This window comes from Panthera onca, chromosome A1 (genome assembly GCF_046562875.1).
Source record: "Panthera onca isolate mPanOnc1 chromosome A1, mPanOnc1 haplotype 2, whole genome shotgun sequence".
In the NCBI taxonomy this organism is placed as follows: Eukaryota; Metazoa; Chordata; class Mammalia; order Carnivora; family Felidae; genus Panthera; species Panthera onca.
In genome coordinates this window covers 125,074,304-125,096,863 of record NC_138339.1, presented here as the reverse complement: position 1 = coordinate 125,096,863, position 22,560 = coordinate 125,074,304, and the positions used below count along the sequence as shown (strand labels likewise).

At 40.2% G+C, this 22,560-nt stretch overlaps 1 protein-coding gene and 1 pseudogene across 3 annotated transcripts in view; one reads left to right on the top strand and one right to left on the bottom strand.

Annotated features, from left to right (window-relative positions):
• Nucleotides 1-22,560, bottom strand: part of KLHL3 (kelch like family member 3) — a 279,419-nt gene that overhangs the window by 197,897 nt on the left and 58,962 nt on the right. The gene's annotated exons all lie outside the window — the stretch shown is intronic.
• The window catches only part of LOC132681505 (glyceraldehyde-3-phosphate dehydrogenase-like), a 28,143-nt pseudogene that overhangs the window by 1,254 nt on the left and 4,329 nt on the right, over nt 1-22,560 (top strand). The window lies entirely within an intron of this gene.

The window sequence follows — 22,560 nt, the reverse complement described above, 5'->3', positions numbered from 1 at the left end:
CCCCTGCTCTTTCACTCACTCACTCACTCTCTCTCTTTCTATCAAAATAAATAAACTTAAAAAAAATTTTTTTAGGGGCACCTAGGTGGCTCAGTTGGTTAAGCATCCGACTTCGGCTCAGATCATGATCTCACAGTTCGTGAGTTCGAGCCCCATGTCAGGCTCAAACTGAGCTGTCAGCACAGAGCCTGAAGGCTATTTTGGATTCTATGTCTCCCTCTCTCTCTGCTCGTCCCCTGCTCACATGCTGTCTCTCTCTCAAAAATAAATAAAGAATTAAAAAATTTTTTTTAATTTGTTAATGATTAAAAAAAAAGAAGAAGAGAACCAGATGTGGGTGAACGCCAGAAGTCTTTACCACAAAGGATCTGAAGTTATTGCTATCTTTATTCACACAGGTCAGGCCAGAGCCTTTACAAGGGAACTCAAAGGGTTCTACAACATCTCCTGATTATCATCCTTCATTTTCTAAGTGAAAATGATTATCACTCTACCGTGATCTATCATTCTATCATTTTTCACTTTCTAAAATTCTAGGGATGACTAGTTTGCTAGTTGGTCCTTAAGCCTTGACTCTTCTAATGAATATGTTTGTTCCAGGTGACTCCCACTTCAGTGCTCAAAGAAGCACTAATTGACAGAAAAGCATTCCCCTTTATAAAGCTTCTTCCTAACATAATGAAAAGGCTTCTTTCTATCCTAAGTTACTTTTTTTATCCTGACTCTTACCTTCTTGGCACAGCACCATCTCAATCACAGACTCCTAAAAATGGTCAAAAAAAAAAAAGGTATCTAAAAATAAAATTCACTATCTGAGTCTGGGACTGAAAGCCAGAACAAGATGATCAGCCACTATGTGTTTTATTTTGTTTTGTTTTTGAGAGAGAATCTTTTTTTTAATTTTATTTATTTTGGGGGGTAGGGGTAGGGACGGATAGAGAGGGAAAGAGAGAATCCCAAGCAGGCTCCTCGCCATCAGCACAGAGTATAACGCGGGACTCAGTCCCATGAACTGTGAGATCATGACGTAAGTGAAAATCAAGAGTCAGGTGCTTAACCAACTGACCCACCCAGGCGCCCCAGTCACTATGTGTTTTTATTTTTTATTTTATTTTTTTTTTTCAATATATGAAGTTTATTGTCAAATTGGTTTCCATACAACACCCAGTGCTCATCCCAAAAGGTGCCCTCCTCAATACCCGTCACCAACCCTCCCCACCCTCCCACCCCCCATCAACCCTCAGTTTGTTCTCAGTTTTTAAGAGTCTCTTATGCTTTGGCTCTCTTCCACTCTAACCTCTTTTTTTTTTTTCCTTCCCCTCCCCCATGGGTTTCTGTTAAGTTTCTCAGGATCCACATAAGAGTGAAAACATATGGTATCTGTCTTTCTCTGTATGGCTTATTTCACTTAGCATCACACTCTCCAATTCCATCCATGTTGCTACAAAGGGCCATATTTCATTCTTTCTCATTGCCACATAGTACTCCATTGAGTATATAAACCACAATTTCTTTATACATTCATCAGTGGATGGACATTTAGGCTCTTTCCATAATTTGGCTATTGTTGAGAGGGCTGCTATAAACATTGGGGTACAAGTGCCCCTGTGCATCAGTACTCCTGTATCCCTTGGGTAAATTCCTAGCAGTGCTATTGCTGGGTCATAGGGTAGATGTATTTTTAATTTTTTGAGGAACCTCCACACTGTTTTCCAGAGCGGCTGCACCAATTTGCATTCCCACCAACAGTGCAAGAGGGTTCCCATTTCTCCACATCCTCTCCAGCATCTATAGTCTCCTGATTTGTTCATTTTGGCCACTCTGACTGGCGTGAGGTAATATCTCAGTGTGGTTTTGATTTGTATTTCCCTGAAGAGGAGCAACGTTGAGCATCTTTTCCTGTGCCTGTTGGCCATCCAGATGGCTTCTTTAGAGAAGTGTCTGTTCATGTTTTCTGCCCATTTCTTCACTGGGTTATTTGTTCTTCATGTGTGGAGTTTGGTGAGCTCTTTATAGATTTTGGATACTAGCCCTTTGTCCGATATGTCATTTGCAAATATCTTTTCCCATTCCGTTGGTTGCCTTTTAGTTTTGTTGGTTGTTTCCTTTGATGTGCAGAAGCTTTTTATCTTCATAAGGTCCCAGTAGTTCATTTTTGCTTTTAATTCCCTTGCCTTTGGGGATGTGTCAAGTAAGAAATTGCTATGGCTGAGGTCAGAGAGGTCTTTTCCTGCTTTCTCCTCTAGGGTTTTGATGGTTTCCTGTCTCACACTCAGGTCCTTTATCCATTTTGAGCTGATTTTTGTGAATGGTGTGAGAAAGTGGTTTAGTTTCAATCTTCTGCATGTTGCTGTCCAGTTCTCCAAGCACCATTTGTTAAAGAGACTATTTTTTTTCCATTGGATATTCTTTCCTGCTTTGCCAAAGATGAGTTGGCCATACGTTTGTGGGTCTAGTTCTGGGGTTTCTATTCCATTCCATTGGTGTATGTGTCTGTTTTTGTGCCAATACCATGCTGTCTTGATGCTTACAGCTTTGTAGTAGAGGGTAAAGTCTGGGATTGTGATGCCTCCTGCTTTGGTCTTCTTCTTCAAAATTACTTTGGCTATTCAGGGCCTTTTGTGGTTCCATATGAATTTTAGGACTGCTTGTTCTAGCTTCGAGAAGAATGCTGGTGCAATTTTGATTGGGATTGCACTGAATGTGTAGATAGCTTTGGGTAGTATTGACATTTTGACAATATTTATTCTTCCAATCCATGAGCACTGAATGTTTTTCCATTTCTTTATATCTTCTTAAATTTCCTTCATAAGCTTTCTATAGTTTTCAGCATACAGATCTTTTACATCTTTGGTTAGATTTATTCCTAGGTATTTTATGCTTCTTGGTGCAATTGTGAATGGGATCAGTTTCTTTATTTGTCTTTCTGTTGCTTCATTATTAGTGTATAAGAATGCAACTGATTTCTGTACATTGATTTTGTATCCTGCAACTTTGCTAAATTCATGTATCAGTTCTAGCAGACTTCTGGTGGAGTCTATCGGATTTTCCATGTATAATATATGTCATCTGCAAAAAGTGAAAGCTTAACTTCATCTTTGCCAATTTTGATGCCTTTGATTTCCTTTTGTTGTCTGATTGCTGATGCTAGAACTTCCAACACTATGTTAAACAACAGCGGTGAGAGTGGGCATCCCTGTCGTGTTCCTGATCTCAGGGAAAAAGCTCTCAGTTTTTCCCCATTGAGGATGATGTTAGCCGTGGGCTTTTCATAAATGGCTTTTATGATCTTTAAGTATGTTCCTTCTATCCCGACTTTCTCGAGGGTTTTTATTAAGAAAGGGTGCTGAATTTTGTCAAAGGCCTTTTCTGCATCGATTGACAGGATCATATGGTTCTTATCTTTGCTTTTATTAATGTGATGTATCACGTTGATTGATTTGTGAATGTTGAACCAGTCCTGCAGCCCAGGAATGAATCCCACTTGATCATGGTGAATAATTCTTTTTATATGCTGTTGAATTCGATTTGCTAGTATCTTATTGAGAATTTTTGCATCCATATTCATCAGGGATATTGGCCTATAGTTCTCTTTTTTTACTGGGTCTCTGTCTGGTTTAGGAATCAAAGTAATACTGGCTTCATAGAATGAGTCTGGAAGTTTTCCTTCCCTTTCCATTTTTTGGAATAGCTTGAGAAGGATAGGTATTATCACTGCTTTAAATTTCTGGTAGAACTCCCCTGGGAAGCCATCTAGTCCTGGACTTTTATTTTTTGGGAGACTTTTGATGACTGATTCAATTTCTTCGCTGGTTATGCGTCTGTTCAAGCTTTCTATTTCCTCCTGATTGAGTTTTGGAAGCGTGTGGGTGTTTAGGAATTTGTCCATTTCATCCAGGTTGTCCAGTTTGTTGGCAGATAATTTTTCATGGTATTCCCTGATAATTGCTTGTACTTCTGAGGGATTGGTTGTAATAATTCCATTTTCATTCATGATTTTATCGATTTGGGTCATCTCCCTTTTCTTTTTGAGAAGCCTGGCTAGAGGTTTATCAATTTTGTTTATTTTTTCAAAAAAAAAAAAAAACTCTTGGTTTCGCTGATCTGCTCTACAATTTTTTTAGATTCTATATTGTTTATTTCTGCTCTGATCTTTATTATTTCTCTTCTTCTGCTGGATTTAGGCTGTCTTTGCTGTTCTGCTTCTAGTTCCTTTAGATGTGCTGTTAGATTTTGTATTGGGGATTTTTCTTTTTAAAAAAAAATTTTTTTTTAACGTTTATTTATTTTTGAGACAGAGAGAGACAGAGCATGAACGGGGGAGGGTCAGAGAGAGAGGGAGACACAGAATCTGAAACAGGCTCCAGGCTCTGAGCTGTCAGCACAGAGCCCGACGCGGGGCTCGAACTCACGGACCGCGAGATCATGACCTGAGCCGAAGTCGGCCGCTTAACCGACTGAGCCACCCAGGCGCCCCTGTATTGGGGATTTTTCTTGTTTCTTGAGATACGCCTGGATTGCATTGTATTTTCCTCTCAGGACTGCCTTCGCTGCATCCCAAAGCGTTTGGATTGTTGTATTTTCATTTTCTCTTGTTTCCATATATTTTTTAATTTCTTCTCTAATTGCCTGGTTGACCCACTCATTCTTTAGTAGGGTGTTCTTTAACCTCCATGCTTTTGGAGGTTTTCCAGACTTTTTCCTGTGGTTGATTTCAAGCTTCACAGCATTGTGGTCTGAAAGCATGCATGGTATCATCTCAATTCTTGTATACTTACGAAGGGCTGTTTTGTGACCCAGTATGTGATCTATCTTGGAGAATGTTCCATGTGCACTCGAGAAGAAAGTATATTCTGTTGCTTTGGGATGCAGAGTTCTAAATATATCTGTCAAGTCCATCTGATCCAATGTATCATCCAGGGTCCTTGTTTCTTTATTGACCGTGTGTCTAGATGATCTATCCATTTCTGTAAGTGGAGTGTTAAAGTCCCCTGCAATGACCACATTCTTATCAATAAGGTTGCTTATGTTTGTGAGTAATTGTTTTATATATTTGGGGGCTCCTGTATTCGGTGCATAGACATTTATAATTGTTAGCTCTTCCTGATGGATAGACCCTGTGATTATTATGTAATGCCCTTCTTCATCTCTTGTTACAGCCTTTAAAGTCTAGTTTGTCTGATATAAGTATGGCTACTCCAGCTTTCTTTTGACTTCCAGTGGCATGATAGTTTTCCATCCCCTCTCTCAATCTGAAGGTGTCTCAGGTCCAAAATGAGTCTCTTGTAGACAGCAAATAGATGGGTCTTGTTTTTTATCCATTCTGATACCTATGTCTTTTGGTTGGCGAATTTGGTCCATTTACATTCAGTGTTATTATAGAAATATATGGGTTTAGAGTCATTGTGATGTCCGTACGTTTCATGCTTATAGCGATGTCTCTGGCATTTTGTCTCACAGGATCCCCCTTAGGATCTCTTGTAGGGCTAGCTTAGTGGTGACAAATTCCTTCAGTTTTTGTTTGTTTGGGAAGACCTTTATCTCTCCTTCTATTCTAAATGACAGACTTGCTGGATAAAGGATTCTTGGCTGCATATTTTTTCTGTTCATCACATTGAAGATCTCCTGCCATTCCTTTCTGGCCTGCCAAGTTTCAGTAGAGAGATCAGTCACGAGTCTTATAGGTCTCCCTTTATATGTTAGAGCACGTTTATCTCTAGCTGCTTTCAGAATTTTCTCTTTATCCTTGTATTTTGCCAGTTTCACTATGATACGTCATGCAGAAGATCGATTCAAGTTACGTCTGAAGGGAGTTCTCTGTGCCTCTTGGATTTCAATGCCTTTTTCCTTCCCCAGATCCGGGAAGTTCTCAGCTATTATTTCTTCAAGTACACCTTCAGCACCTTTCCCTCTCTCTTCCTCCTCTGGAATACCAATTATGCGTATATTATTTCTCTTTAGTGCATCACTTAGTTCTCTAATTTTCCCCTCATACTCCTGGATTTTTTTATCTTTTTCTCAGCTTCTTCTTTTTCCATAATTTTGTCTTCTAGTTCACCTATTCTCTCCTCTGCCTCTTCAATCCGAGCCGTAGTTGTCTCCATTTTATTTTGCAGTTCATTGATAGCATTTTTTAGCTCCTCCTGGCTGTTCCTTAGTCCCTTGATCTCTGTAGCAAGAGATTCTCGGCTGTCCTTTATACTGTTTTCAAGCCCAGCGATTAATTTTATGACTATTATTCTAAATTCACTTTCTGTTATATTGTTTAAATCATTTTTGATCAGTTAGCTGCTGTTATTTCCTGGACGTTTTTCTGAGGGGAATTCTTCCATTTCGTCATTTTGGATAGTCCCTGGAGTGGTGCGGGACTGCAGGCACTTCCCCTGTGCTGTCTTGAATAACTTGCGTTGGTGGGCGGGCCGCAGTCAGACCTGATGTCTGCCCCCAGCGCACCGCTGGGGCCACAGTCGGACTGGTGAGTGCCTTCTCTTCCCCTCTCCTAGGGGCGGGATTCACTGCGGGGTGGCGTGGCCCGTCTGGGCTACTTGCACACTGCCAGGCTTGTGGTGCTGGTGATCTGGCGTATTAGCTGGGGTGGATCGGCAAGGTGCACAGGGGCGGGAGGGGCAGGCTCAGCTCGCTTTTGCTTTTCCTTTGGAGATCTGCTTCGGGAGGGGCCCTGAGGCACCGGGAGGGAGTCAGAGCCACCGGAGGGATGGATCTGAAGAAGCACAGCGTTGGGTATTTGCCCGGTGCAAGCAAGTTCCCTGGCAGGAACCAGTTCCCTTTGGGATTTTGGCTGGGGGATGGGCGAGGGAGATGGCGCTGGCGAGAGCCTTTGTTCCCCGCCAAGCTGAGCTCTGTCGTCCGGGGCTCAACAACTGTCTCTCCTATTGTCCTGCAGCTCTCCCATTCTCTGAGCAGAGCTGTTAGCTTATAACCTTCCAGATGTCAAGTCCCACTTGCTGTCGGAACACACTCCGTCCGGCCCCTCCACTTTTGCAAGCCAGACTCAGGGGCTCTGCTCGGCCGGCGGCCCGCCCCTCCGCCCCGGCTCCCTCCCGCCAGTCTGTGTAGTGTGCACCACCTTGCTGCCCTTCCTACCCTTTTCCGTGGGCCTCTCGTCTGTGCTTGGCTCCAGAGACTCCGTTCTGCTAGTCTTATGGCGGTTTTCTGGGTTATTTAGGCAGGTGTAGGTGGAATCTAAGTGATCAACAGGACGCGCGGTGAGCCCAGCATCCTCCTACGCCGCCATCTTCCCAGGATCCCACTATGTGTTTTTAAATATCTATACTATGTGTGTTTTAATGATCTTGTATTAAAACAGATTTTAAAAAAATTGGGTGCCTGGGTGGCTCAATTGGTTAAGTGTCTGACTTACGCTCAGGTCATGATCTCATGGCTCGTGGGTTCAAGCCCAGCATCAGGCTCTGGGCTGACAGCTCAGGGCCTGGAGCCTGCTTCAGATTCTATGTCTCCCTCTCTCTGCCCCTTCCCCAGCTCACACTCTGTCTCTCTCTCTCTCAAAAACAAACATTTAAAAAATTAATTAAAAAAAAACACAGCTCACCCCTTGACTTTCCCAAAGTGGCCCTTACACTCTAATTAAGACACTCATTTATTTTATCCACACCATATGGTCAGTGCAGTCTCTGGGCCTCTGTCCACTGTCTCTTCCTCTGGTCTGGAAAGCAATCAGTTTTGATCCATAATTTCCTTTAAGGTCTAGTCCAAGACTCACCTTCCCTAGGGAGCCTTTCCTCAGCAACCCTGACTCACACTGTGTCTCCAATCCTTGGGCCTACTCAGCACACATACCCAAAGTCATCTCTTCCTACTGCCCACCCCTTCCCCATTTCTACACATAGTACTGTGCTTCCAGCCTGCCAGCCTGTCCCTAACAAAACTGTGAGCATCTCACCCACAGATTCAGGCCTTTATATATCTTGACTCTCATTGAATGATTAGCATGGAGTCAGATCTATTTGATGAGTGAAAAAAAGACTACTTAGAAACTTTCTATTAGCTAGAGAAAATCAACCTTCAGAAATTACCCAAATTCTTCAAATCATAACATATAGCAGGACTAAAAATCCATTTGTCCAATTAATCTTGCCAGACTGAAGAAATTAAAGATTAGTATACAAAAATAAAAGAAGAAAATATTCATTATTTATCTTCTCATGAGTTCAGATACAACATCTGTTTTCTTACAAATTTCCAAAAGAGGATCACACAGGCATCTTATGGTCTCACATCAACACAAGAAGGCCTACGTACCTACTGAAACTGACATTGTTAACCACCGCACCAAGCCAGACATTGTGTGAATTGTTTTAAGTGCATTATCTCAAATAACCAACATAACAATGCTGTGAAGAACCTCTCTGCTCCATACCCAGGAGTAGAGCGCATGATTGGACCATCATGGAATATATGATAGGGCCCTTCTGACTCAGTTTCCCAATGAACAAAATGAGAGCTATACTCTCACATGCTGCAGATCTTCTCTGATGAAATGAAACAGGGCCCTGATATAAGACCATCTCCTGGATATAAGGACAGCTGAGAGCAGCAGCATCCTATGCAGTCCACACTTGGGAAAAGACTTCCAGAAAATCTTGCATAGCAGAGAAAGGAGGAGACAGATTATTTTCAGCCTGAATAGAAGGCCTTCCCAAAGCCTTCCAGATATATCCTGAGGGACTTCAGGTGAGCTAGCCAGATGCCTTTGGAATGGCACCACGTAGGGAGTCCCCGCTCCTTGAAGAGTATAGGACATTTGTCCTTGAAATCCATCCACTCAGTTGTGAGGAAGCTTAAGCCACATGGAGAAGCCACATGGAAGCCTTCTAGCCTTAGCTAAATCCCAGCTGACAGTCAATGTTAACATGACAGGAGCAGAAGAGGAGTGTCCTCCTGTCCCACCCAGGCTTGCCAGTAGTCTGAGGAGGAGGTGAGGATTTATGGTCTGAGGCTGCCCACCAAGGTGGACACCAGCTCTCTACTTTCTTATCAGCCGGGACGAGACATCCCACCCTGCGTGTCACACCCCCCAACCTCTGTATACCAAGAGGAAGGGATTGACCATGATCAATGGCCTTCAACAAGTCTAGCTCCATGACAATGGAACCCAAGTGTGACCAGAACCCACACTGATCTCACAGAAAGTGGTGGTCCACCTACTTCAGAATCGAGAACAAAATAGAGTGTGGGCCTTTGAGTGTTGGAAAACTTCCTTGAAAGTTCATCTAGAAGATGCACACAAGAAAGTCACATATTTTATTGGACCAAGGAAAACCATGCCAGGTAGAAAGGAAGGCCCTGGTGGTACCTGGCTGGCTCAGTCAGTAAAGCATGTGACTCTTGATCTCAGGGTTGTGAGGTTGAGCCCCAAATTGGGTGTAGAGATTACTTAAAAATAAAATCTTAAAAAGAGAGAGAAAGAACAAGAGGAGTTAAGATGGCAGAGTAGTCAGGGGACCCTGGGCTTGCCTCGTTCCTTGAACATAGCTAAGTCGACATGAAATAATTTTGAACATCTTGGAAATTAAGGATTAATCCTGAGGATCAAGAGAACAATCTGCATAATTAGAGAGACAGAACCTGTCAGGTGAACTGGAAGAGAGAAAAGCCTTGCTGCCACAGAAGGTAGGGAGCCCTTCTCACAGAAAGGAGGAGAGAGTAGGAGACAGAGCACTGCATCTGGTTTTTGCAAGAAAAGCACTCCCCCAAAACCAATGACTGGGGAATCGGGAGGAACATACTACTGCAAGTTTTTGCAAACACTGGAGTTCAAATTCTGAAGGTTTTGAAGTCTGTGCCATTCATTGGAGTTGATCCGGGCAGGTGGTGATGCTCCTGGGGAAGAGGGCAGAGGCCCAGGAGTGGATAGCAGACAGCATAGTGTGGGAATTCCCTGGGTCACCCCAGGAGAGAACATTCCGCTTCCTGGAACGCAGTTGGAAGAAGTTAGATTACCTCTCCAAGGACAAAAGACCCAGCTGGCCTCTTTGAGCAGCCGTTCAACAGCAGGGGACAGAGGCATGTGCAGAGTGCGGATAACCTGATCTGCAACTTTTTACTGGGCTTCACCATAAACTCCAGGCAACTGTGCAGCCAAGGGACTGCTTTTCTGGGACAGAATGGCACCAGGTGCAGCATTGTAAGGTTCTCCTCGAGAGCGGGGAGTGGGTCTGAGCCTTGACAGGTCCTTTAAGATTTGGAGTTTTGGGGGTGCCTCCCAAAACTTTTTGGTGGTTCAGTCAGCTAAACATCCAACTCTTGATTTCAGCTCAGGTCATGATGATTCGTGGGATCAAGCCCTGCCTGCTTCAGGCTCCACGCTGACAGTGTAGAGCCTGTTTGGGATATTCCCTCTCTCTCTCTCTCTCCCTCTTTCTCTCTCTTTCTCAGATAAATTAATTAATTTTAAAAAAAGATTTGCAGTTTTGAATCCCAGCTGCACATCAAAGACAAAACACACGAGAGCTGTGGCTCCGGGAATGTTGATGGCGCGGGCACAGACGGGTTGAGGGCAGGGATCTGACAAAAGCCTGGGACACAGGAGAAGAGACTGTTTACTTATCTGTGAGGGTTTCCTTAACAGCGGAGAGTGCAAGCTCCCCACCCCAGGACAAGAGAGCAGGGTGATGCCATCTTCCCCTGCCCACCAGCATGGTTGGACTTCAGTGAGCAACATGGCACCCCCCCCCCCTTGGAGGCTGGGGTCCTTACACCATACCTCACCCCCACATGTGTCCTGCAGGGGCATCTTTACTAGGGCAGGTCTGTGAGCCAGTGCAGCAGGCCTTGCCTCCAGAGGACCAACACAGGCACCCCACATTAACCAAGTCTACTGACCACAGAGTGCTCCAAAGCATCAGCTTCAGCTCTAGTAGAAATAGGACTAGGATTTTTTAAATTTTAATGCTTTTCTTTTCTTTGGAATCAGGCTTATAGTTTTTTTATTGTTTGTTTCCTTTTTTCATTTTTTGATCAGGCTTTTCTTTCTTTCTTTCTTTCTTTTTCTTTGTAAACAGGCTTATAATTTTTTGTTTGTCTATTTGGTTTTTTGTACCTTTTCCTTTTCTCCTTTTTGCATCAGGCTTTTTTTTATTTATTTATTTTGATAGAGAGAATGAGCAGGGGAGGGGGACAGAGAATCCAAAGCAGGCTCTGCACTGACAGCAGAGAGCCGGATGTGGGGCTTGAACTCATGAGTGGTGAGATCATGACTTGAGCTGAAGTTGGGCGCTTAATCAACCAAGCCACCCAGGTGCTCCAGGCTTTTTTTTTCTTAATCAGGCTTATTTAAACAAATAAAAGCATACCTAGTTAAAGGTTCAAATATTCCACACTGCAAACAAGGAAGAACTCTGCAGAGAACTGAGCTGGGGGAAACAACAGTCAAATAACAATAGGATAATGTACACAGCATATACCAAAAACACTTTCTGAAGCACCAAGCCCTGGATAGTGTGTGACTCCTTCTTAATATAGCAGTACTCTTAGGAGCAGGAAACATAACAAGCTTTCATAACATGCAAAAGACGGAAGCCAAGACAAAACGATAAGAGGAGGAATTCTCCCCCAAAGAAAGATTAAGAAGAAAACATAGCCAGGGATTTGCTCAAAACAGATATAAGCAATATATCTGAACAAGAATTTAGAACAATAATCATAAGAATAATAGCTGGGATTAAGAAAAGCACAGAAGACAACAGAGAAATCCTTGCTGCAGAGATAAAAGACCTAGAAACTAGTGAGGCTGAAATTTAAAAATGCTATAACAAAGACGCAAAACTGAATGGATGACATCACACCAACGATGCAAGTACCAGAGGAGCTAATTAGGTGATAGAGAAGATAAAATTATGGAAAATAATGAAGGTGAAAAGAAGAGGGAAAGAAAACTATTAAATCATGAATACAGACATAGGGAACTAAGCAATTCTATAAAGTGAAATAATATCCCTATCATAGGAGTCCCAGAAGAAGAAAAGCATTAAAAAGGGGCAGGTTTAGCCACTCTGGAAAACAATGTGGAGGTTCCTCAAAAAATTAAAAATAGACCTACCCTATGACCCAGCAATAGCACTGCTAGGAATTTACCCAAGGGATATAGGAGTACTGATGCATAGGAGCACTTGTACCCCAATGTTTATAGCAGCCCTCTCAACAATAGTCAAATTATGGAAAGAGCCTAAATGTCCAACAACTGATGAATGGATAAAGAAACTGTGGTTTATATACACAATGGAGTACTACGTGGCAATGAGAAAGAACGAAATATGGCCCTTTGTAGCAACATGGATGGAACTGGAGAGTGTGATGCTAAGTGAAATAAGCCATACAGAGAAAGACAGATACCATATGTTTTCACTCTTATGTGGATCCTGAGAAACTTAACAGAAACCCATGGGGGAGGGGAAGGAAAAAAAAAAGAGGTTAGAGTGGAAGAGAGCCAAAGCATAAGAGACTCTTAAAAACTGAGAACAAACTGAGAGTTGATGGGGGGTGGGAGGGAGGGGAGGGTGGATGATGGGTATTGAGGAAGGCACCTTTTGGGATGAGCACTGGGTGTTGTATGGAAACCAATCTGACAATAAACTTCATATATTGAAAAAAAATAAAATTAAATAAATAAATAAATAAATAAAAATAAAAAGGGGCAGGTTTATTTGAACCAATTATAGTTGAGAACTTTTTAAAAAAAATTTTTAACATTTATTTATTTTTGAGAGACAGAGCACAAGTAAGGGAGGGAAAGAGAGAGAGGGAGACACAGAATCCAAAGCAGGTTCCAGACTGTGAGCTGTCAACATTGAGCCCAACATGGGGCTCAAACTCACAAACCATGAGAACATGACCTGAGCTGAAGGTAGATGCTTACCTGACTGAGCCACCCAGGTGTCCCATGGCTGAGAACTTCTAATCTGAGGAAGGAACAGGCATTCAAGTCCAAGAGGCACAGAGAACTCTCCTCAAAATCAACAAGAACAGGTCAACACTAAAACGTATCATAGTAAAACTTGCAAAGTACAAAGACAAAGAAAGAATTGTGAAAGCAGTTAGGGGTGAAAGGTCCTTAACCTACACAGGAAAACACATAAGGTTAGCAGCAGACATGTCTACAGAAACATGGCAGGCCAGAAGGGAGTGGCATGATATATTCAATGTGCTAACTGGGAAAAATATGCAGTCAAGAATACTTTATCCTGCAAGGCTGTCATTCAGAACAGAAGGAGAGATAAAGTTTCCAAGACAAAGCAAAAACTAAAGGATTTCATGAACACTAAAGCAGCTCTGCAAGAATTATTAAAGAGGACTCTTTGAGTGGGAAAGAAAGACCAAAAGTAACAAAGACTAGAAAGGAACAGAGACAGAAAGAGTGACTTTACAGGTAATACAATGCCACTAAATACATATCTATCAATAATTACTCTGAGTGTTAATGGACTAAATGCTCTAAACAAAAGACATAGGGCATCAGAATGGATAAAAAAGACCCATCAATATACTGCTTACAATAGACTCATTTAGACCCAAAAACACCTCCAGATTGAAAGTGATGGGGTGGAAAACAATTAATTATGCTAATGGACATCAAAAGAAAGCTGGAATAGCCATACTTGTATCAGAAAAACTAGATTTTAAACCAAAGACTGTAATAAGAGATGAAAAAGGGCACTATATCATAATAAAGGGGTCTATCCAACAAGATATAACAACTGTAAATATTTATGCCCCAAACCTGAAACAGCCAAATATGTAAATCAATTAACAAACTTAAAGAAACAGTAATAATACAGTAATAAAAATGATAATAATACAGTAATAGCAGGAGACTTTAACACCCCACTTATAGAAATGAACAGATCATCTGAGCAAAAGATCAACAAGGAAACAATGGCTTTGAATGACACACTGGACCAGATGGACTTAATACATATATTCAGAGCATTTCATCCTAAAGCAGCAGGATACACATTCTTTTCTAATGCACATGGAACTTTATCCTGATCAAAACACATACTGGATCACAAATCAGGCTCCAACCAGTACAAGAAGACTGAGATCATACCATGCATATTTTCAAACCACAATAATATGAAACTTGAAGTCAATCACAAAAACAAACAAACAAAAAAATTGGGAAGACCAAAAATACATGGAGGTTAAAGAACATCCTACTAAAGAACAAATGGGCTAACCGGGATATTAAAGAAGAAATTTAAAAATACATGGAAGCAAATGAAAATGAAAACACCATAATCCAAAACCTTTGGAATGCAGCAAAGGTGGTCCTAAGGGGGAAGTATAGAGCAAAACAGGTTCTCTTCAAGAAGCAAGAAAAGTCTCAAATATACAATCCAACCTTACAGCTAAAGGAGCTGGAAAAAGAACAGCAAATGAAACCCAAAACCACCAAAAGAAGGGAAATAATAAAGATTAAAGCAGAAATCAATGATATAGAAGCCTCCCCCCCCCCCAACAAATAGAACAGATCAATGAAGCTAGGAGCTGGTTCATTGAAAGAATTAACAAAATTCATAAACCTCTAGCCTTATCAAAAAGAAAAGAGTGTTCAAAAAGAAAAGAGAAAGAACCCAAATAAATAAAATCATAAATGAAAGAGGGAAGATCACAACCAACACAGAAATACAAACAATTATAAAAGAATATCATGAGCAATTATATGCCAACAAATTGGGCAATCTGGAAGAAATGGACAAACTGCTAGAAACATATAAACTACCAAAACTGAAACAGGAAGGAACAGAAAATTTGAACAGATGCATAACCAGCAAAGAAATTGAATCAATAATCAAAAATATCCCAACAAACAAGAGTCCAGGGCTAGATGGCTTCCCAAGAAATTTCGACCAAACATTTAAAAAGGAATTAATACCTATTCTTCTAAATATATTCTAAAAAACAGGGGTGCCTCAGTGTCTCAGTCAGTTAAGTGTCAAAATCTTTATTTCAGCTTGGGTAATGATCTCACGGTTTGTGGTTCAAGACCTGCACTGGGCTCTATGCTGACAGTATGGAGCCTGGTTGGGATTCTCTCTCTCTTCTGCTCTCTACCCCTCCCCCACTCACGCTGTCTCTGTCTCCTAAAATAAACTTAAATTTAAAAATTAAGACTATTAAAAAAAAACAGATATGGCAGTAAAACTTCCAAATTCATTCTATAAAGCCAGAATTACCGTGATTGCAAAACCAGACAAAGATTTCACTAAAAAAGAGAATTACAGACCAACATCCCTGATTAACATGGATGCAAAAATTCTCAACAAGACACTAGCAAATTGAATCCAACAGTTTAAAAGAATTATTCACCAGAATCAAGTAGGATTTGATTTGCTCCTTGGGCTGCAGGGGTGGTTCACTACCTACAAATCAATCAACATGCTACACCACATTAATAAAAAGGATAAGAACCATATGATTCTCTCAGTAGATGCAGAAAAAAAATTTGACAAAATACAGCAACTTTCTTTTTAAAAAACCCTAAGCAGCGTGCCTGGGTGGCTCAGTCAGTTGAGTGACTGACTTCGCCTCAGGTCATGATCTCACGGTTTATGAGTTCAAGCCCTGTGTCAGGCTCTGTGCTGACAGCTCAGAGCCTGGAGCCTGCCTCTGATTCTGTGTCTCCCTCTCTCTCTGCCCCTCCCCGACTCATGCTCTGTCTCTCTTTGTCTCAGAAATAAGTAAACATTAAAAAGAAATTTTTTTTAAACCCTCAAGAATGTAGAGATAGAAGGAACTTACCTAAACTTCATAAAGGTCATATACGAAAGACCCACAGCTAGTATTATCCTCAATGGGGAAAAACTCTCAGTTTTCCAAAACAGGGATGTCTACTCTCACCACTATTGTTCAACATAGTAGCGGAAGCCCTAGCCTCAGCAATCAGACAACAAAAAGATATCAAGGGCATCCAAACTGGCAAAGAAGAAGTCAAACTTTTCACTCTTCACAGATGACATGATACTCTATGTGGAAAACCCAAAAGACTCCACCAAAAAACTGCTAGAAGTGATATATGAATTCAGCAAAGTCACAGGATATAAAAGCAACTACAGAAATCTGTGGCATTTCTATACACCAATAATGAAGCAGCAAAAAAAGAAATCAAGGAATTTATGCCATTTACTACTGCACCAAAACCAGTAAGACATGTAGGAATAAACCTAACCAAAGAGGTAAAAGATCTGTACTCTAAAACTTATAGAACACTTATGAAAGAAATTGAAGAAGACAGAATGAAACGGAAAAACATGCAATGCTCATGGATTGGAAAAACAAATACTGTTGAAATGTCTATACTATCCAAAGCATCTACACATTCAATGTAATCCATATCAAAATAACACCAGAATTCACCACAAAGCTAGAACAAACAAATCTAAAATGTGTACGGAATCAGAAAAGACCCTGAATAGCCAAAGTAAGTTTAAAAACAAAAGGAAAGTGGGAGTCATCACATTCAAGCTGTATTACAAAGCTATAATCATCAAGATAGTATGGTACTGGCACAAAAACAGACTCAAAGATCAAGAGAACAGAATAGAGAACCCAGAAACAGACCCACAAATATATGGCTAACTAATCTTTGATAAAGAAGGAAAGAGTATCCAATGGAAAAAATACAGTGTCTTCAGCAAATTGTCCTGGGAAAACTGCAGAAGAATGAAACTTGACCACTTTCTTACACTGTACACAAAAATAAACTAAAAATGGATGAAATACCTAAAGGTGAGACAGGAAACCATCAAAATCCTAGAATAGAACACAGGCAGCAACCTCTATAACTTTGGCCATAGCAACTTCTTACTAGACACATCTCTGGGGACAAGAGAAATAAAAGCAAAAATGAACTACTAAAAGGCAGCCTATGGAATGGGAGAAGATATTTGCAAAGATAATGGGTTAGGACACAAAATTTATAAAGAACTTGTCGAATTTAACACCCAAAAAATAAATAATCCAGTTAAGAAATGAGCAGAAGACATGAAAAGACATTTCTCCAAAGAAGATATACAAATGGCGTAACAGACGTAAGAAGAAAAAAAAAAAAACTCAACATCACTCATCATCAGGGAAACACAAATCAAAACCATGACATACCACCTCAAACCTGTCAGAATGGCTAAAATCAACAACTCAGGAAACAACAGATGTTGGCAAGGATGCGGAGAAAGGGAACCCTCTTGTGCTATTGCTGGGAATGCAAACTGGTGCAGCCATTCTGGAAACAGTATGGAGGTTCATCACAAAATTAAAAATAGAATTATCCTACAACCTAGCAACTGCAGTACTAGGTATTTATCCAATGGATACAAAAATACAGATTGGAAGGGGTACATGCACCACAATGTTTACAGCAGCATTATCACAATAATAGCCAAACTATGGAAAGAGCCCAAGTGTACATCAACTGATGAATGGATAAAGAAGCTGTAGTGTGTGTATGTCTATGTGTGTGTGTGTGTGTGTATGTATGTATATATATGTATATATATATATATATATACACACACACATATATGTGTGTATATATGTATATGATGATATTACTCAGCCATCAAAAAGAATGAAATCTTGCCATTTACAATGACATGGATGGAACTACAGTGTATTAGTCTAAGTGAAATAAGTCAGTCAGAAAAAGACAAATACCCTATGATTTCACTCATATGTGGAATCTAAAACAAAACAGTTGAACATAATAGAAGGGAAGGAAAAATAAAGTAAGATTAAAATAGGAGGCAAACCATAAAAGACTCTGAATTACAGAGAACAAACTGAGAGCTGCTGCAGGGGAGGTGGGTGGGGGATGCGCTAAAAAGGTGATGAGCATTAAGGAGGGTACTTATTGGAATGGGCACTGGGTGTTATATGTAAGCAATGAATCACTAAATTCTACTCCTGAAATCAATACTACAATATATGTTAACTAACTAGAACTTAAATAAAATCTTGGAAGGAAAAAACAAAAGAAAAGAAAAGAAGACCCTTTTATTTTTCTTTATTCAGAAAAATAATCTGAATGTCTTCTCACCAAAAATAAAAATAAAAATAAATTTTAAAAAATCCAGCAATCCCTATCAAAATAACACCAGTGTTCTTCACAGAGCTAGAACAAACAATCCTAAAATTTGTACGGAACCAGAAAAGATCCCAAATAGCCAAAGCAATCTTGAAAAAGAAAACCAAGGCCAGAGGCATCACAATCCTAGACTTCAAGATGTATTGCAAAGCTGTCACCATCAAGACAGTATGGTACTGGCACAAAAACAGACACTCAGATCAAAGGAAAAGAAAAGAGAACCCAGAAACGGACCCACAAACATATGGCCAACTAATCTTTGACAAAGCAGGAAAGAATATGCAACAGAATAAAGACAATCTCTTCAGCAAATGGTGATGGTAAAACTGGACAGCGACATGCAGAAAAATGAACCTGGACCACTTTCTTACACCATACACAAAAATAAACTCAAAATGGATGAAAGACCTAAACGTAAGACAGGAAGCCATCAAAATCCTCAAGGAGAAAGCAGGCAAAAACCTCTTTGACCTTGGCTACAGCAACTTCTTACTCAACACGTCTCCGGAGACAAGGGAAACAAAAACAAAAATGAACTATTGGGACCTCAGCAAAATAAAAAGCTTCTGGGGCACCTGGGTGGCTCAGTTGGTTAAGCGTCCAACTTCGGCTCAGGTCATGATCTCACAGTATGTGGGTTCAAGTCCCGCATAGGGCTCTGTACTGACAGCTCATAGCCTGGAGCCTGCTTCGGATTCTGTGTCTCCCTCTCTCTCTGCCCCTCCTCTGCTCATGTTCTGTCTCTCGCTCTCAATAATAAATAAACGTTAAATAAATAAATAAATAAATAAATAAATAAATAAATAAAAACGCTTCTGCACAGTGAAGGAAACTATCAGCAAAACTAAAAGGCAACCGACGGAATGGGAGAAGATATTTGCAAACAGATAAAGGATTAGTATCCAAAATCTATAAACAACTTCTCAAACTCAACACCTAAAAAACAAACAGTCCAGTAAAGAAATGGGCAGAAGACATGACTGGACACTTCTCCAATGAAGACCTCCAGATGGCTAACAGACACATGAAAAAACACTCAACATCACTCATCATCAGGGAAATACAAATCAAAACCATGAGATACCACCTTGCACCTGTCAGAACGGCTAATATTAACAACTCAAGAAACAACAGGTGTTGGTGAGGGTGAGGAGAAAGAGGATCTCTTTTGCACTGCTGGTGGGAATGCAAACTGGTGCAGCCACTCTAGAAAACAGTAAGGAGTTTCCTCAAAAAATTAAAAATAGAACTACCCTACAACCCAGCAATTGCACTAGTAGGAATTTATCCAAGGGAAATAGGTGTGCTGTTTCGAAGGGGTACATGCACCCCAATGTTTAAAGCAGCACTATTACTGATATATATGTATGTATATATACATACAATGGTAAACGAAATTAGTCAGAGAAAGACAAATATATGACTTCATTCATATGAGGAATTTAAGATACAAAACAGATGAACATAAGGAAAGGAAAGAAAAATAATATAAAGATGGGGAGGGGGACAAAACATAAGAGACTCTTAAATAAAATATAGAGAACAGAGGGTTGCTGGAAGGGTTGAGGGAGGGGGGATGGGCTAAATGAGTAACGGGCATTAAGGAATCTACTCCTGAAATCATTGTTGCATTATATGCTACCTAACTTGGATGTAAATTAAAAAATTAATTAATTAATTTAAAAAATCTTTTAAAATCTAAACAGCATCATTATTTACATTTACTAAAAACTGTGTAATAATTCATCAACTGCATATATAATATTTTTACTAGTCATTTCTGTAGTTAAGTGTTGAGATTACCTTAAAGTTTTCCATATTATAAACGACACTATGATGAACTTTTACTGTATTTTGGATTATTTCTTTATGACAGATTCCTAAAAGTGGATGTCAGGTCAAAAGTTATAAACATTTTTATTTACTATGCCTGATATATATTATAAATCCATGATGAATTCTTCAATGTCTTTTGGCTCTAGGATATTAGAATTCAACAGCTAAGAAATGGAATCCTCTCATGGTAAACATTTTTTAAGGCAGACAGTAATAGTACAGAATAGTAAGAAATAGTCAAGAAAGCATATTCTGGAATAGAACTGCCTGAGTTCAAATTCCAGTTCTATCACTTGCTAGATATGTACACATAAACAAATTACCAAATCCTTCTGAGACAACATACATACAGCACTGGGTCTGGACATAGTAAGGGCTCAAAAATGTTAATCATTGTTGCCATTAGATTACTAAAAAAGAGATGAATTTGTAATTGAAAAAGCCAAGAATTATCTTCAAATAACAGTAAGAATAAACAAAAAAACAAATGACAATATAATACTCTTGTACCTATATTATAAATAAGCAGGTTCATTTACTGTGAATACTGTTCATACTACTGTGGTTATTACACATGAATAAAAATAAATATAATTCTGGGGTTTCTGGATGGCTCAATCAGTTAAGTGTCCAACTCTTGATCTCAGCTCAGGTCTTGATCTCAGGGTTATGAGTTCAAGCCCCATGTTTGGCTCTGCAATGGGCATGAAACATACATATAAACATACATGCATACATACATACGTACATACATGCTACCTTAACAAGTGCTTATTCTCTTTAAAACCTTTACATACACAGTCTCATTTAAGACTCACAACAATGCTGTATGGTGGTACTAATAATAATAACAGCAGCTAACACTTTCCAACTGTTTATTATGTGTCATTCATGGTTCTAGGTAATAACTTATTAATCACTATATAACCTATGAAATAGGGCTTTTCATTTTCCTATTACCCTCATTTTACAGACAATTCAATCAAGTTACACAGAGGTTAAATAACCTGTCCAACAATACAGAGCTAATAAGGTAGATGTCATTATGCCCATCCTGTAGATAAGAAAACTAAGACTTGGGATAATTACTTGTAAAGGTAGGTAACTAGGACAGGCTTTGAACCATTATCTGTCAGACTATCAAGTCACAGTCTTTTATTCTACAACTCTGTCACCTTTGTTTTGTTTTTTTAATGTTTATTTTTGAGAGAGAGAGAGAGAAAGAGAGAGAGGGAGCAGAGAGAGAGGGAGACAGAGAATCTGAAGCAGGCTCAAGGCTCTGAGCTGTCAGCACAGAGCCCAACACAGGGCTTGAACTCATGAACCATAAGATCATAACCTGAGCTGAAGTCGGACAACCTTTGAATGGATGCACTTATACAGAGAATGCCCTGCACAAGACAGCAAATGTTCAAAGTTGGCTTCCCTCATTCCTGCCTTCTTTTGCCATAAGCAGTGGTAAACTAGTGGTGTCATTTCAACATGTGTCTCTAAGAAGAATATAATTGGGAAGGCAAGCCTAACACAAAAGCCCATATAATGAAGTGTGCCCCTTAAATGGATTCTCTCTCTCCTGAGGCATTCTCTGCTGCAGCCCTAGCATGCATCCCTGAGAGTTTCTAATGCCTACCTTTAGGATACGTGGCAATTCCTAATGAGGTGCTTTTGGCAAACTTCTTCAAAGGATTGTTTGAACATATGCTAGAGAAGTCTCCCGTTTCCCAGTGCCTCAGAATGCCCTCAAAATTCTTATCAGTGGGAGAAACAAATTTGCATGAAGCCTCCCAAAACACCTTGAAAAAACTCATTTTCAAAGGGACTGAACCCACAGGAAGAAACCTGGATTGAAGTCCTAAGCTTGAATACACTGATTGTTTAATCATGGACAAATTATTTCCCTTCTCTGTGCCTCAATTTCCTCTTCTGTAAAGAGAAGCTGGATTAGCTGGCTTTCCAGAGGTACTAGAGCTCTGATTCAAGGAATGAGAGGAAAGTGAGCTTGGAGTCTATAGCACTGAAATCCCAGGAGGGCAAGAGTTGTATGAAAGCCCAAAGCTCAGAAAAGATTTGCAACCATTAACCAAAACCTGCCAGGGCTGGATTAACTTCTACAGCAGGGGAAGTGCCCTGGGATTTTAATTTAAGAATGTGAGTCCTGTGAGAAATTATTTCATGTGGAGTTGAAGGATATTGTGGAGTGAGAGACGTAGGCAGTGGTAAAGGAATAAATCCTCTTCACCTTTGCAAAGCAGAGCAAAGCAGCATCCAAATCCCTTTCCTACTTGTTTTCCCTATGCTAAAGACAGGAGCAAAGATAGGATCCTGCTGCCACCTTGTGGCACACTGGGCAGTTTAGAAAGAAGGGTTTACTTAATCTGAGTTCCCCAGATTTCCCCAGGTTTCCCTCAGGAAACCTCCCTTATAATTACACAGAGCTTGAAGACTCACAGAAACACTTTCAACCCTATTATCTCATCTCATTCTCACAACAACTATGTAGAGTAGCAGAAGGGAAGTTAAACTCCATTTTACAATGGAAGAAACCGAAGCTCAGACCAACTACGACACTTGCCTAAAGTCACAGTTAGTAACTGGCAATCAGG